Below are 15,858 nucleotides of genomic sequence, written 5' to 3'. Positions count from 1 at the left end.
TTTATCTTTCTCTATCTGATACAATTAATTCAACGCAATACCCTCTGGGTTCACCAAGGCAAGATCTTTTTCCATCCCCTTCCTTTTAGTCTATGTGTGTCTTTTAATCTGAAATGAGTCTCTTGTAGACAGCATAGGTAGGAGTCTTGTTTTCTTACGCATTCAGCCACCCTTATCTTTTGGTTGAAGCACTTAATTCTTTTCCGTTTGAGGTACTTGTTGATAGGAAAGTAGTTATTACCATTTTTTATTCCTGTACCTGTTTTTCTTCTTAAAGAAGTCTTTCCAACATTTCCTATAATACTGCCTTGGTGATGATAAATTTTCTTAGTTTATTTTTTTCTGGGAAGCTTTTTATCTGTTCTTCAACTCTAAATGATAGCTTCGGTGGATAAAGTACTCTTGGTTGCAGATACTGGGTTTTCATGACGTCGGATATTTTCTGCCAAGCCATTGTGTCCTGCATGGTTTCTTTTGAGAAGTCAGCTGCCAGTCTTGTGGGTGCTCCCTAGTAGGTAACTAACTGCTTTTCTCTTGTTGCTTTTAAGATTCTCTCTTTGTATTTAACCTTTGCCATTTTAATTATGATGTGTCTTGGTGTGGGCCATTTGGGGATTGTGGCTTTGGGGACTCTCTGAGCTTCCTGGGGTTTTATGTCTATTTCATCACCAGGAGAGGGAAGTTTTCCATCATTATTTCTTCAAATAGCTCTTCAACTTCTTGTTTTCCTTCAGGTACACCTATGACATGGATATGTTTACATTTACTAATGTCCCATAGGCTCCTTAATTTATTATTATAGTCTTGGCTTCTTTATTCTTGCCTTTCTGATTGAGTGTCTTTGGCTTCCCCTTTCTCTATATCGGTGGTTCAATCTTCTTCTTTATCCGCTCTGTTGATTTCCTCTAATATCCTCTTCATCTCAGATAATGTGTTCTTCATTTCTGACTGGTTCTCTTTTATAAGTTCCATTTCTATTTTTATGGTTTTTTTTTTATTTCTTTGTTAAAGTTCTCAATGTGTTCATCTACTCTTCCCCTAAGTTCATTGAGTGTCTTTATAACCAATGTTTTGAATTCTGCATCTGTTAGATTGTTTGACTCCACTGTTTCTGAATCTCTGCTCTGTTCTCTAATATGGTTTCTGCTTCTTTGTCTTCCCATTTTGACTGCCTTTCTGTGTCTGTTTCCATATAGAAAGCTCCTAAGTCTCTTGGTCTTAATGTGGTTTTGTGAAGTAGGTGTCCAGTGTCACAGTCCTGAGAGGCATTCAGCTGCTGGCCAAGTTTAGTCTCAGCCTGTGCCCTTCCAGGGCCACCTGTTAAGATTCAGCAAGCAATCCACAGATGCTGTGCTTATAATTGCCTCAAGAGGCTACACCAGAAACCGCGGTCAGCTGCCAGCAGTGTGAGCTAGGTGTTGCTCAGCAAGATGTACCTGACTCAGTGTAGATACAGTTGGATGTGGCATGAGTGGTGCCGCATGTTGGAGGAGTCAGAGTTTCAGGTAATACTTCGGGCGGAGCGACCTCTGTTATTCAGTTTGATGATGTCTCAGCTATGTCAGCGCCAAGTTTCCACACTTGGAGTGGGGGGACTCAACAGAGGACCAATGGATACTGCCCATTTCTGTAAAGAGTGAGTCTCACCTCAGCCCTCACTCATTCAACTCAGTGTCCTCCTGTGAGTCCGTGGTCCCCCCCGTGCAGCTAAACCTGCGCTGATGTTCAGAGCTAGCAGGTCTGTCACCGAGGATGTCCACTCACAGACACAACCCCTTTAAGAGGCTTCTGCAGCTATTGCTGCCACAGCCTCTGTCTCACTCAGCCTAGCGTCCTGGCCCCGTTCTACTTCCTCTCACTGCAGGATGATTTCTTAATTCTTTCCTTGATTGTAGGGCTTGTTCATATAGATACCAGGCAATTTTCCTTGCTGTTTGCTCCTTCTTTCTGTTACAACTTTGATTTGGTCACAAGAGGGATGAATGGAGCCTCTATCATCTACGCCATTGTTTTTTCTCCATCTACGCCATTGTTTCTGATCATTGAGAGCAGGAAATATCTTAATTACTTTTGCTTTCCAGTTTTTGGAGATATGACAAAATGAGCCATTTTGCAAGTGGCTGAACAATAACTGAGAAAAGCCCATAACAACTCATATGCCTCATCATCCTCATTAGCATCACTGGTTTATTTTCATGACATTAGCAGATTCCTTAATCTATATAGTCATTAGTCTGGGAGTGAAAATATAGAATCTTCAGATGTATAACACTTAGTTATCACCACAAAAATAGATTACTTCTATATCTGAGTGCTTTCGAAATTCAGAATAACACATGACAAATTCCATTATAACAATTGGCAAGTGGACATCTACAATGTGTGATTGCTCAGGGATATGTTTTGTTAAAATTCATCATGAAAAATGTGGGTCAGCAGCCACATCTTTAAAATTTATTTGTTATAAAGGAAAATTCCACTGTTCTAATACTTTTTCTCATGGAGTTTGGCCTATATTATCAATCCACTACTACTTGAGAAATATGACAATAACAACCTTTTGCTATTTTTTTTTAGCTGTTCTCTATTTTCTAAGAACTGGCTGATCTTGTGATAGAAATACAGCATAATAAGCATTATACAGTTATCACATACAATTACTTTGAGTATTTTCTTTCATTCTATGTGTACCAAGAATTCCACGTCTGACTATTGCTATAAGCCTTCTTCAAAGCAAAAATTCTACTGAATTGAGAGTAGGGATATTGTTTGTTGTTTTCCAGAATTAGGCTTACATGCTACTATATTTTGAGCCAATGACCAAAAACACCTATAGAAGAAGGCAACAGATGCAAGAAAAGTGCTATATTTATTTCGAACCCAGGGACAATGCAAGTATCACAGAAAATTTTTGCCAATGATTGTATATATTCATCTGCTGACAGCCTGTTGTATAAAGCAATAGCAAGTCTAACCCAAAGTCAACTCAAAACTGATGGATAATATTTGATTCAGGAAATGAAATCAAGTAGTAGTTTTAAAACAAGTTACATCTCAGTGGATGTGAGACCTGCAGATGCAAAGCAGCGGATAGGAAGAGGAAACTTTACTTACTGGAAAAAAAAATCCTCCTAGATGTGGACTTGTGCAGTTCAAATACGTGTTGTTCAAAGATCAACTGTATCTTGTCCAAGAACACATAGGAAACTGGGGTGAAGATTTGGGCTGGTGATTCTTCCCAGTCCTATTGGAGGAGCTTGGATGGTGAGAGCTGTTCAAATGTGGAGTGAGCTCTTGGGGATTCGTCTTGGTCACTAGTGAGACCTCTGTCACCAGCACTGTGGGACAGATGTTGCATAACCTCTTGACCTATTGGAAGGGGATTTGAAATTCTGTGGAGCAATGCTGTCACTCCCTAAGTCAACCATACTGTTCCGCTGATGTTCAAAATCTCCAGATTGGATCACTTCTATTACTATACCTTGAAGTTCACTATATTTACTCTGTTATCTCCAATCTGCACTTGAGTCCAACTGAAAATCACAAGATTTTTGAGATTTGATTCAACATCATTAACATGGTACAGTGAGAGATGTTTCCATATCTCTCCCCTTGAAACAACAATAAGCTGAACATCTAAAACTCAACAAAAAAACACCCAAACTGCACACCAACACATCTGAGCATGGGATCTGCACATAAGAGCTACCACATGTCAGAACCCCGGGTATTGGCGGTGGACTGGGAGAAATAAAGAAGCTGCCTCTCGCAACCAGTTCCTTGTAGGAGGAGGGAGGAGATAAGGTGCAGCAAATTCTCTGAACAGCCCCGCCTGTGAAAGCTGTGAGCTTCATGAGGATGGCGGCAGTGCCCAGACATCAGGGCAGAAAACAGAGACATGGGGACGGAAGAGAAACAACAGATGACTTTTACCAGCTGCAGTGGCAAAACCAAGGCTGAGCTGCAGGTCCCATTCCCCAACCTAGAGGGCCCCTTCTCCCATATCCTCCTAGACCAAACACGTTGGAATCCCAGGGGAATCTGAGCAAAAGCTACCGAAACTGTTGCTGACATTGACAAGGACTGAGACTGAGGGTAGCGAGATTGATTAAACATCTATAAGAAAATAAGGCATTATTAAGACTTTATATAAAGCAGGGATCCAAGAGGATTAGACGCCATCTACTGGAAACCAAAAGAAAAATGCCTTCTTTGCAAGAGGCTAAAGAGAGATCTTTATATAATAAATCTTTCTGGAAAAAAGCAGAATAAACTTCCTTAATGCCCAGGTGGAGAAATAGTTCATTAAACACCATCAACAAACAAGGTGACAAAGCACCTCAGAAAGAAAGAAAAATCTCCAGAAAATAAGCTTACAGACATAGAGATATGTGACTTAAATGACAGAGAATTTAGGATGGTACTTCTGAAAAATACTCGATGAGATTGAAATGATTCATACTAACAATTTCAGGAATTGAAAAAACAACTAGATGAGCAGAATGAGTTCTTTAGCAAGAATCAACACCCTCAAAAAAAATTAAATAGAACTTCTGGAGATTAAAAACAAACTGCAAGACTTGAAAAATGAAATAGCAAGCTTGGGAAGTTGAGCCAACCAAATGGAGAAAAGGATCAGCAATATCGAAGACAGCAATCGAGAAATAATTCGGAAGAAGAGAGAAACTGAAGAATGAAAAATAATGAAAGAGAAATACAGAAAGTAGCTAATAGCATCAGGAGAGGAAACATAAGAATAATGGGCATTATCAAAGGGGAGGAAAAGGAGCAGGGGTTAGAAAGCATTTTCAGACAAATAATTCATGAGAATTTCCCAAATCTAAGGAATGAGCTGGAGCTTGGAATTCAAGAAGTTAACAGAACACCTAATTATCTCAACCCAAAAAGGCCCACCAAGGCACATTGTATTAAAATTATCAAAAATGAATTTCTCAGGGTGGCCAAGGAAAAGAAGAAGGTAACCTATAAAGGACAACCCATTAGATTATCATCAGATTTCTTGGTGCAAATCTTACAAGCCAGAAAGGAGTGGAATCAAATGTTCAAACTATTAAGTGAAAGGAAATACCAGCCAAGAATGAATGGTGACAGAAAGAAATCTAACTGTGGGAGGTGAACACACATTGTAAATATATATATGCCTTACTGTTAAAGTGTATAGTGGAAGCATGGGATTTTGTTAACCAATGTCACCATAAAAAAAAAAAAAGTTACATCTCCTTTTATAAGACATTTCTTCATCTTGTCACTTTTTAATGAACTATACATTGGAATTAATATGAAATGTTATCTGCAGTGATTTTTCCCCTCTTTGTAAAGCAAGTCTTTTTTTTTTCTTTTCTTTTTTTTTTTTTTTAAGGCGAGGCAACTCTTGTTTGACCTCACAGATTGCAAGGAACTTGTCAGCTTACAATCCCTTATTTTTTATATTTTTTTACTCCTACAGGACCTGACCTTCCTAGGTGGTCTCCCATCCAAGTACTAACCAAACCCAACCCTGCTTAGCTTCCGAGATCAGACAGGATTGGGCTTGTTCAGGGCAGCATAGCCGTAGACAAGCAAGGTCTTTGTGAAAGGAGAGAATCATTCCATATGCATGCTTGTTACTGAAAAATGATAGTACGTATTATACAGTACATCAGAGACCCTCTTTCACATTTAAAAATAGATTTGAGATGAGAAAATTAAACTCAGATGTTTTGTTTTGCTTTGTTTTAAGTGCAACCAATAAAGAGAAATTTGTATCTGGAAGGGATTTTTGAAGTCATTTGGTTCACTGATTCCCAAACCTATCTTAACATTATAAACCACCTACAAGAACTTTTTGAAAATAAGCCTTGGGTTCCACTCTGAAATTTTAATTCATGGGATCTGAAACATGGCCTGAGAACCTGCATTATAAGCAAGACTACTGGATACTGTCAATATAACAGGTCCATGTACTATTTTGGAACTACTTATCTAGTCCAACTCTTTATCCAATATGGAATCCTCTTTATAAACTCCTTAACAAGCCCATTCCATTTTGGATTATTATAATTGAGAGAGAGAAAGTTCTTGCATGTTAAACCAATGTCCTAGGAACTTTTAACCAATACCGTGTTTCCGGCAACCTCACAATGAACCCTCCACAGTCAGACATGTAGTTGGCCCACCGGGGACTCCTTGTTTTACTTAGATAATTCTGTCTCAGGTACTAAGGAGTGTGTTTATCAAGAAACCAATTTGTAAAGAAAGGTATACATTCATATCGATAGAGCAAAAGGTATACATTTATGCCCCTTAGTTAAAAGCTAAGATTTATTTGAATGTTCTCTCAGCAATAACAACTTAAATCTTGGCCGAGTATTTAAGATTAATATCTGTCACTTTAATGACAACACCAACTCAATCAGTTTTGTGAACTTTGTGAAGACTGACTGAGGAAGCCCAACTAGCATACTCAGAGGTATCAAGATTACAGTTGACTTTAACTCTAGCTTCAGGCTGTTCCTGGACAGAAATAAATCCATCTGCTTCTTCTGGACTTCCTCAAGGAAGAAAGACAAACCTGGGAAACCTGTGCCAAGATAATCATACCACTGAGGATATGAATAGTACATAGTCAATGCAGGACTTAAAATGATAAAGAGGATTTTTACATTGAAACTGAGGGAAAGGAGGCTGTGGGGAAGCTAAATGGTGAACAAAGGGACCAAGTGTATAATTGGAAAGCCTTTTCTTTCCACCAGTTCTTTTTTCCAGTAAGCTTGTTTCTTGCTTAGCTCAGGTCACATCTCTGTTATGCCTCATGGTCCTAGAGACACCACCGAGGGATGTTCAGGGTGTGAGTGTCCTATTCAGGTGGCCAGCTGGGGTTGGAGGGACAGATTTTTTACTCTGGGTATCCATCCAACTGAGTAATCAGGGCAGGATAAGACTTACAAGAAATCTAGGAGAGCTGTAAGTCTGTCTCCAACAGATGCACCAGTATCTGCAGTTCCAGAGTGCAGCCAAACTGGATGAAGGAAATTTAAATATCACCTTGGAGATAAGAGAATGTCACAACCCAAACTCTTAACTGAGAAGTAACAAAACCATGGAGCGATATGCACAGAATAAAGGAGATTATCTAGGTTAGAGCTCAACACCGCTTTTTGCACTGAATACAACAGGGAGATAGATGTCACCTTTTACCCTAGCTGACTTAAGGGAGAGATTGTCAGGGAAAGAGAAAGGAAAGGAAAGGGAGGGTGGTACAGAAGATAAGAGTAGGGAAGAGTTGGGAAAAAGGAAAATCAAGACATAGGAAAAGAAAAGCGATATAATTAAGAGTGGTTGGAGCATTCCTCCTAAGGAATTATGTGAAATACAACCAATCTTTTAACTTTTTTTTTTTTTCCTGGAGCCAATTTCTAAAGATAGAAGTTAGCAAGTTTGAAATATAATGACAATAACCAGATTTTTTTCTCTTTTTTAACTTAGTGTAATTGTCGACCACTGCTACCACTGCCTTTTCTTAACGGGTTTGTGGGCGCAGGCCTGTAATTGGGGGAAGGAGAGCTAAGAGAGTGTGCTGACCTTGCCTCCAATGCCTAATTATTCTTATGTCTTTGGAGGATTAAAATAAAATTTTTTGTTGTTGTTGTTTTATTTTATTTTACTTAAATATATATTTTTATTTTTCAATTATGGTTTACATATAATATTATATCACATTCAGGTATACATCATAGCAATTAGACATTTACATAATTTACAAAGTGATCACCCCAATATACCTACTACTCATCCAACACCATGTATAGTTATTGCAATATTATTGGCTATATTCCTTATTCTGTACTTTATAGTCCCATGACTATTTTGTAACAAACAATTTGCACTCCTTAATCCTTTCCCCTATTTCTCCCACCTACTACAACCCACCTCCAATTTGGCAACCATCAAAATGTTCTCTGTATCTATAAGTTTGTTTTGTTTTTTCATTTATTTTGTTCTTTGGACTCCACATATAAGTAAAATCATATAGCATTTGTATTTCTCTATCTGACTTCCTTCATACAGCACAATATCCTCTAAGTCCATCACAAAATCTTTTACATCCCTTTACTTTGAGGCTGTGTGTGTCTTTTTATCTGAAGTGAGTCTCTTGTAGGCACCCTATGTAAGGATCTTGTTTTCTTATGCATTCAGCTACCTTATCTTTTGATTGAAGCATTTCGTACTTTTCCATTTGAAGTGCTTATTGATAGATATGTAGTTATTACCTTTATTTATATTTTTGATACATATTTTTTCTTCTTAAATAAGTTCCTCCTCCAACATTTCCTGTAATACTGGTTGGTGGTGATGAACTGCTTTAGCTTTTTCTTGTCTGGGAAGCTCTTTATCTGTCTTTCAGTTCTAAATGATAGCTTTTCTGGGTAGAGTAATCTTGGTTGTAGGTCCTTGCTTTTCACCACTTTGAATATTTTCTGCCAATCCCTTCCATTCTGAAAAGTTTCTGTGAGAATCAGCTGACAGTCTTATGGGAACTCCATTGTAGGTAACTAACTGCTTTTCTCTTGTTGCTTGTTAAGATTCTCTCTTTGTCCGTAAACTTTGGCATTTTAATGATCATATGTCTTGGTGTAGGCCTCTTTGCGTTCATCTCATTTGGGAATCTGTGCTTCTGGGGCTTGTATGTCTATTTCTTTTACCAGGTGATGGAAGTTTTCAGTTATTATTTCTTGGAATAGGTTTTCAATTCCTTGAGCTCTCTCTTCTCATTCTGGTACCCCTAGGATGTGAATGCTGGTACACTTGATGTTGTCCCAGAGGCCCTTTATACTATCCTCATTTTTTGGATTCTTTTTGTTGTTGTTGTTGCTGTTCTGATTGGGTGTTTTCTGCTACCTTATCCTGATTTGATCTTCTGCTTCCTCTAATGTACTGTTGATTCTCTCTAATGTATTCTTTATTTTAGTTATCGTAGTCTTCATTTCTGACTGGTTCTTTTTGAAATGTTCTATCTCTATTTTTATGTTCTTTATGTCTTTGTTGAAGTTTCCACTGATATCATTGAGCATCCTTATAACCAGTGTTTTGAACTCTGTATCTGGTAAATTGTTTATCTCCATTTCGTTTAGTTCTTTTTCTGGAGCTGTGCTCTCTTCCTTCATTTGCATCAAATTTGTCTACCCATGTTGGTTGCTTCCTTCTTTTGTTTCTCTGTATTTGGTAGAGCTGCTATGTCTCCCAGTCTTAGCAGAGTAGCCTTATGTAGTAGGTGTGCCGTGGGTCCCAGTGGCTCAATCTTCCCTGGTCACCTAAGCTGGGTGCTGAAGGTGTGTCCTTTCTGTGGATGATGTGTGCCCTTCTGTTGTAGTTGAGCCTTTGTTGTTGTTTGCACATCAGTGGCAGGGATTGACTCTCAGGCTGATTGTTTGTGAGGACTGGTCACAACTACAGTGGAGCTGTTGTTGCTCAGGGGCTGATCCTTTGTCACAGAATTTGTTTTTTGCAGGGTTTTGATGCCTGTGCAGTCTGCCCTTTGTATGTGTCATCCTGGTTTCTGTCCCTGATGGGCCCACCATAGGCCAAGTTCTGCCACAGCCTGTTTCATGCCCAGGGCCTTCTAACAAGAGTCACCAACAATCTGCAGATGGCCGCCACCTGCACTGGGCTTGGAAGTTCTTTGAGAGGCCAAGCTGTGAACCAAGGCCGTCTGCCACTAGAGATATGGGGGCTGCTCAGCAAGAGATATCTGGTACACCGAGACCAGATGCTGCTCGTTTGGGTTTTATGAACCTTTGAAATATTTTAGAAAAGGCTGCAGCAGAGCCAAGACAGGCTGTTTGTATGAAAAAGCCACTGGAGGAAATTGCTTGGGTGGGCCCACAATTTGAGTGGAGTGTGGTCTCAGGAAATCACCAGACCGGGGTGACTGGTGTTGGCCAGGTTGATAGAGAATCAGATATAATGCCTGCTTATGTCTCAATGATGAGTGCAAGGGAGATCTCAACAAAGAAACAGTGTATTCTGCCAACATTCTGTGGGAGAAAGCTGTCCCTCCAGCCCTCGCTCTCAAGCCAGACAATTCAGTTTTCCCTTGTATGTCTGTGGAGCCTTTCCAGATGCTGCTGCAGTGATGGAATTCAGACTGAGTGAGTCTGTCAGTGAGTCAGTGTGTACATGGGCCCTTTAAAAGGAGCATCTGGTACTCAAGCCACCCTTCATTTCACTCAGCCACAATTTCTGCTGGTTTTCATAGCCAGAAGTTATGAGGACTTCTTTCTCAACACTGGAACCCTTGGCCGGAGAGCCTGGCATAGGGCTGGACTCCTTACTCTTTTGGAGGGAACATAGCAGCTGAGATATTGCTCTCAATTTTTAACTGCCACACATGGGTGTAGGACCAGCCTGTTTCATGTATTCATTTATCCTACCAGTCTCCAGGTGGCTTCTTCTGTATGTCCTTAGTTGTAGGACTTCTGATCAGCTAGAATTCAGGTGATTCTCAATGATCGTTGTTCTGTAGTTAAGTTGTGATTTTGATGTGGTCATGAGAGAAGGCAAGTACTGTCTTTTCCTACTCTACCATCTTGACAGGGAATCCTAATTTTTTTTTAATAATATATTTTTATTTTTCAGTTATAGTTGGCATACAACATTATATTAGTTTCAAGTGTACAACATGGTGATTGTACATCTATACAACTCACAAAGTGATCACCCTAGTAAATCTAGTGACCCCTGACACCGTACATAGTTATTATAATATTATTGGCTATATTCCTTATGCTATACTTTGTATCTCCATGGCTATTGTGTAATTACCAATTTATATTTCTTAATCCCTTTCCCATTTTCACTGTCTCCACAATTCCCTTCCTAGCCGGTTACTCTCAAAATGTTTCCTCTATCTATGAGTTTGTTTATGTTTTTTTTCTGTTTGTTTATTTTATTCTTTAGATTTCACATATATGTGAAATCATATGGCATTTGTCTTTGTCTATCTGACTTAGTTCACACAGCACAATACACTCTAGGTCCATCATGAAATATCTTTTCTATCCCTTTACTTTTAGGCTGTGTGTGTCTTTTTATCTGAAGTGAGTCTCTTGTAGGCATCCTACGTAAAGGTCTTGTTTTATTGTCTACTCAGCCACCCTATCTTATGATTGGAATAGTTAATACTTTTTCATTTGAAGTACTTGTTGATAGTAGTTATTGCTATTCTTTATTTATATTTTTGATTCATGTTTTTTTTTTTTCCTTAAATAAATCCATCCAACGTTTCCTGTAACACTGGCTTGGTGATGATGAACTCCTTTAGCTTTTTCTTGTCTGGGAAACTATTTGTCCTTTGATTCTAAATGATAGCTTTGCTGGATAAAGTAATCTTGGTAGTAGGTCTTAGGTTTTCATCACTTTGAATATTTCCTGCCAAGCCCTTCTGGCTTGCAAAATTAGTTGAGAAATGGACTGACAGTCTTATGAGAGCTTCCTTATAAATAACTGCTTTTTTTTTTTCTTTTAAGATTCTCTTTTTGTCTGTAAACGTTGGCATTTTAATGATGATGTGTCTTGGCGTGGGCCTCTTTGAGTTCATCTTGTTTGAGACTCTCTGTGCTTCCTGAACTTGTATGTCTATTTCCTTCATCAGGTTAAAGAAGTTTTCCGTCATTATTTCTTGGAATAAGTTTTCAATTTTTGCTCTCTCTCTTCTCCTTCTGGTACCCTTATGCCAATGTTATTATACTTGATGTTGTCCCAGAGGCCTCTTATACTATTTTCATTTTTATGGATTTTCTTTCATGTTGTGGTTCTGATTTGATGTCCCCTGCTACTCCATCCTCTATGCTGCTGACTCAAACCTACACTTCATCTACTCTGTTGATTCTCTCTAACTCTTCATCTCAGATATTGTATTCTTCATTTCTGTCTGGTTCCCTATTATGTTTTCCATCTCCATTTTTATGTTTTCTATCTCTTTACTAAAGTTCTCACTGAGTTCATCTACTTTTCTAAGTTCCTTGAGCATCCTTATAACCAGTGTTTTGAACTCTGCATCTGATATATTGCTTGTCTCCATTTTGGTGAATTCTTTTTCTTGAGCTTTCTTCTGTTCATTTATGTGGGACATGCTTTTCTGTCTCCTTGTTTTGGTTGCCTCACTGTGTCTGTTATTATGTATTAGATAAGACTGCTAAGTATCCTAGTCTTAGTAGAGTGACTTTATGTATCAGGTGTGCTGTGTGGCCCAGTGGTGCAGTCCCGGAATGGGTCTAGCTGTAGGCCTTGTTCAACCACAGCCTGTGCACATCTGTAGCCACCTGGTGAGAATCACCAAGCAGTCCACAGATGGCTGCTACCTGTGCTGGGCTTATAGGTGCCTCGAGGTGCCAAGTCTTTGGATTTTGTGAGCCTTTGAGAGATTTTAGGAAAGCCTGCAGCAGGATCCAAGACATCCCGTTTGTATGAAATAAACCACTGGAAGCAACATGGGTGGGCCCACAATTTGAGACAGGCGGAATCTCAGGGAATGCGCTGGGTGGAGTGACCTGTGTTATTCAGGTTGATGGTAACTCAGATATGGCAGAACCTTCATCTGCAGGCTGTGAGTGGGAAGGGCTAACAAGGAGCAATGGATACTTTCAGCACTTCTCTCGAAGAGAAAGCTGCCCCTCCAGCCCTTGCCCTGAAGCCAGACAACTCATTGCCTTCCCATATGCCCCTTGAACAACTACCCCAGCATTGGAGCTTAGAGCGAGTGAGTCCATCAGCAAGTAAGGCTGGGCGTAGACCCTTTAAGAGAATGTCTGCAACTTCCACAGCCTTCCTTCTCACTCAGCTGCAAACTCCGCTGCTTTTCACAGCCAGTAGTTGTGGGGACTTCTCTCCCCAATGCTGGAACTCTGGGCTGGGGAGCCCAGTGTCGGGCTGGGACTTCTCACTCAGGTGGGGGAGGGGGCTCTGCAGCCAAGATAGCTCTCCCGATTCTTGATTGCCACACACGATTGTGGGCCTGGGTCATTTTGTGTCTCTGTTCCTCCTACCGATTTGAGGTGACCTGTTATTTTTGTCCCTAGTAGTAGGGTTTCTGTTCAGCCAGACCTCAGGTGACTCCATGTGCTGGTTGCTCTGTAGTTTGGTTATAATTTTGGTGTAGTTGCGAGAGGAGGCATGCACAGCCTCTACTTTCTACACCATCTTGACCTGTCCTGGAAATCCTAAAGTTTTGAATTTATTTTTTAATTTACTCTCACTTTATGGAAATATGATTGAGAAAATTGTATATATTTAGGATATACAACATAATTTTTAAGGTATATTTTTTAAGTTGGAGAACTAGAATGGAAAGTAGTGAATTTCTCCTTTCTTTGATGATACCGTTAATTTTCCAGATTTAATTTAGTTTATTTCAATAAAATACTGAAAACTCCAACAGCAATAACATAATCCTAGTTAAGTGCCAAAGCCCTATGCCAGGAGATCAAATTGATTAAAGGGATCTTCTCTCCTTGTTATTCTCTGCACATAACAAAATCTGTAATTATCTTATTTATTTTTCCTGTGTTCATATTACTGCCTCTCTCCCATCCAGTAGAATGTAAGATCCATGAGAGCAGAGATTATTGATTGTTTCATTCCCTCTTATATATATTTCCAGGACCTAGAAGAGTACCTGGGCATAGCCAGCACTTAATAAACATTGAATGAATGAATGAATGAATGAATGAATGACTGGTGAGGCTTATTGAACAGACAGAAGAAACCCTTAGGATACAATCAAAGTACTAGCATATAAAATCTTGTGTCTTCTAACCCCTGCCCACTTCCCAAACCTTATAATCTACTTTTCCCCTGGCATTTCAACTTCTCTCACAAATTATGCTCTTCCTGCCTCAGGGTGTCACATGTTCCATTTCATTTACTTAGGATGCTCTTCCCTGGCTTGGCAGCCTATTATTCTTCAATTCTCTTTTAAAAAGTCATCTAAGTGATATCTTCTTGGTCATCCCATCTAAGTAGTCTCCCAACCCCTCATCTTATTATTCTCTCTCACTTTACCCTGTTTATTTTCTCCAAAGTACTTTTTTTCATAATTTTTTATTTATATATCTAACTGCTCCTTTATTGTCTTCCCCCACTCTTTGAGAGCTCTGTAAGGACTGGGACTCTGTCTCATTTTGCTCAACTCTGTATTCCCAGCACCTAGTACAATCTTTGGTAAGAGTTGGCAATTAAATGTTTGCTGATTTAATAAGTAACTGAGTAAGAAAATGGTTACATGTATTACTAGTATTCCTTACCCCATCCCTCAGTGTGCAGACATGCCATCCTGAGACCTGGTGTTCTTATTATATTCTAGGCATAGCCAGCCATATGATCTAGCCCACACTACAAGAAACCTCGAGTTAAGTCTAATTATACTTCAATGATTGAAATGAAGATTACAAAAATAATTTATTTAGAAAGAAGGCAACTATAAGTATGGGATATATTTTTGTTTCCATTTCTCATGTGCAAAGTAGTTTAGGTCCAAAGCTGGATTTTCTTTAGAAATATACCACGATTGCAACAACATAATATACAATACTATTATTGTCACGGTCAGCAAATTCCCAATTGGGTGCCACAGAATTTTGGGGAGTTTAGCTATCTGGGTCTCATAAGGTATTTTAATCAGGTCACCTTGGATTAGTTGGTATCCCAAGCTGGGCTCTATTCTTTCTCTTGCTGGGTTGGGGGTAGGGGTTGTACAAGTTCCTGCTCAGGCATCCTGCTGCTAGCACTAGCTGTCTCCTTCTCTATCCTGATTCTTCATCCACCTATTCTGGAACTTTCTAACACTCCATGACTTTGAGCAGCTATTGTCTCTGCTTCTGAGTCTGGTATATGTCCAACACAGGGGTTTATATAATTAGGTCCTGGGAAAAAATTTTTCCCAAGTGGAACCACTTCAAATATTTTATTTACTTTAGGATATATCACTTCTGCCTTCTTATCCTTCCCAGTAAGTGTCATGTCTCTAAACTTTCTGGAGTCATGTTTATAAATGCAGCAGATGTATATAACACATATAGACTTTGTTGATTTGCAGCATCTGACACCAATCATTGTCTTTACCAGACATTCAGTAAGTATTGTTTAATCAAATTGTATCAAATCTGAAAGATTATTGGTGTCATTAGAGAATATATAATCCAAAATGTCTGTCTTCCTAGGAGGGAAACATCACCCCTTTGACATTTTAGAACTACATTTGTGTAGACAACATGTGTAGGTGAGATTTACATTATGGTTTAAGACTAATTACTAACTTCTGGCCATTGTCAGTAACAGGAAGGGTATTTAGCAAATCAGTGATTGAGCTTCTGATTTAGTCACTATTGAAATTATCTAAAATTATATCTATACGCACACGAAGTTATTATAAATAGATGTTGGAGGTTTGTAATATTCCAACAAGAAGTTCTGGTTTAAAATATTGAAAAATATACCTTTGATGTATACAAATTCAAAAAGTATATGAGAAATTGAAAAGAAAATAAGAATCATAAAATATGTTTTTGTTAATGTTACAACAGAAAGTAAAATTGAATCTAATTTTCTCTATTTTCAAAAAGAAGTATCAAAAGGAAGGAAGCAATAATATCTAAAAGAAAAAATAACTATGAAATATTTGATGCACTAAATAAATTAAACTATCAAGGATTTTCAAAGACCTAAAATTTCTTATATATAGGTACTAGTGGTCTAAACTTTGTATGAGTTGTAAAAGCTCCCCAGTTCCATACTCCAAGTATACAAGTAATAATGGTAGCTTTCCCTTTCTCTGTTGAGACTGAATTTCACTCTCAGCTTTGT

General features: G+C 38.8%; 1 protein-coding gene and 1 pseudogene across 1 annotated transcript in view; one reads left to right on the top strand and one right to left on the bottom strand.

Moving 5' to 3' along the window:
- IL1RAPL2 (interleukin 1 receptor accessory protein like 2) overlaps positions 1–15,858 on the top strand; it is a 1,186,660-nt gene that overhangs the window by 789,194 nt on the left and 381,608 nt on the right. The window lies entirely within an intron of this gene.
- LOC111732023 lies at positions 5,459–5,577 on the bottom strand (annotated as a pseudogene).

Source organism: Pteropus vampyrus, unplaced genomic scaffold (assembly GCF_000151845.1).
Source record: "Pteropus vampyrus isolate Shadow unplaced genomic scaffold, Pvam_2.0 Scaffold419, whole genome shotgun sequence".
In the NCBI taxonomy this organism is placed as follows: domain Eukaryota; kingdom Metazoa; phylum Chordata; class Mammalia; order Chiroptera; family Pteropodidae; genus Pteropus; species Pteropus vampyrus.
This window is presented reverse-complemented; position numbering and strand designations above follow the sequence as displayed.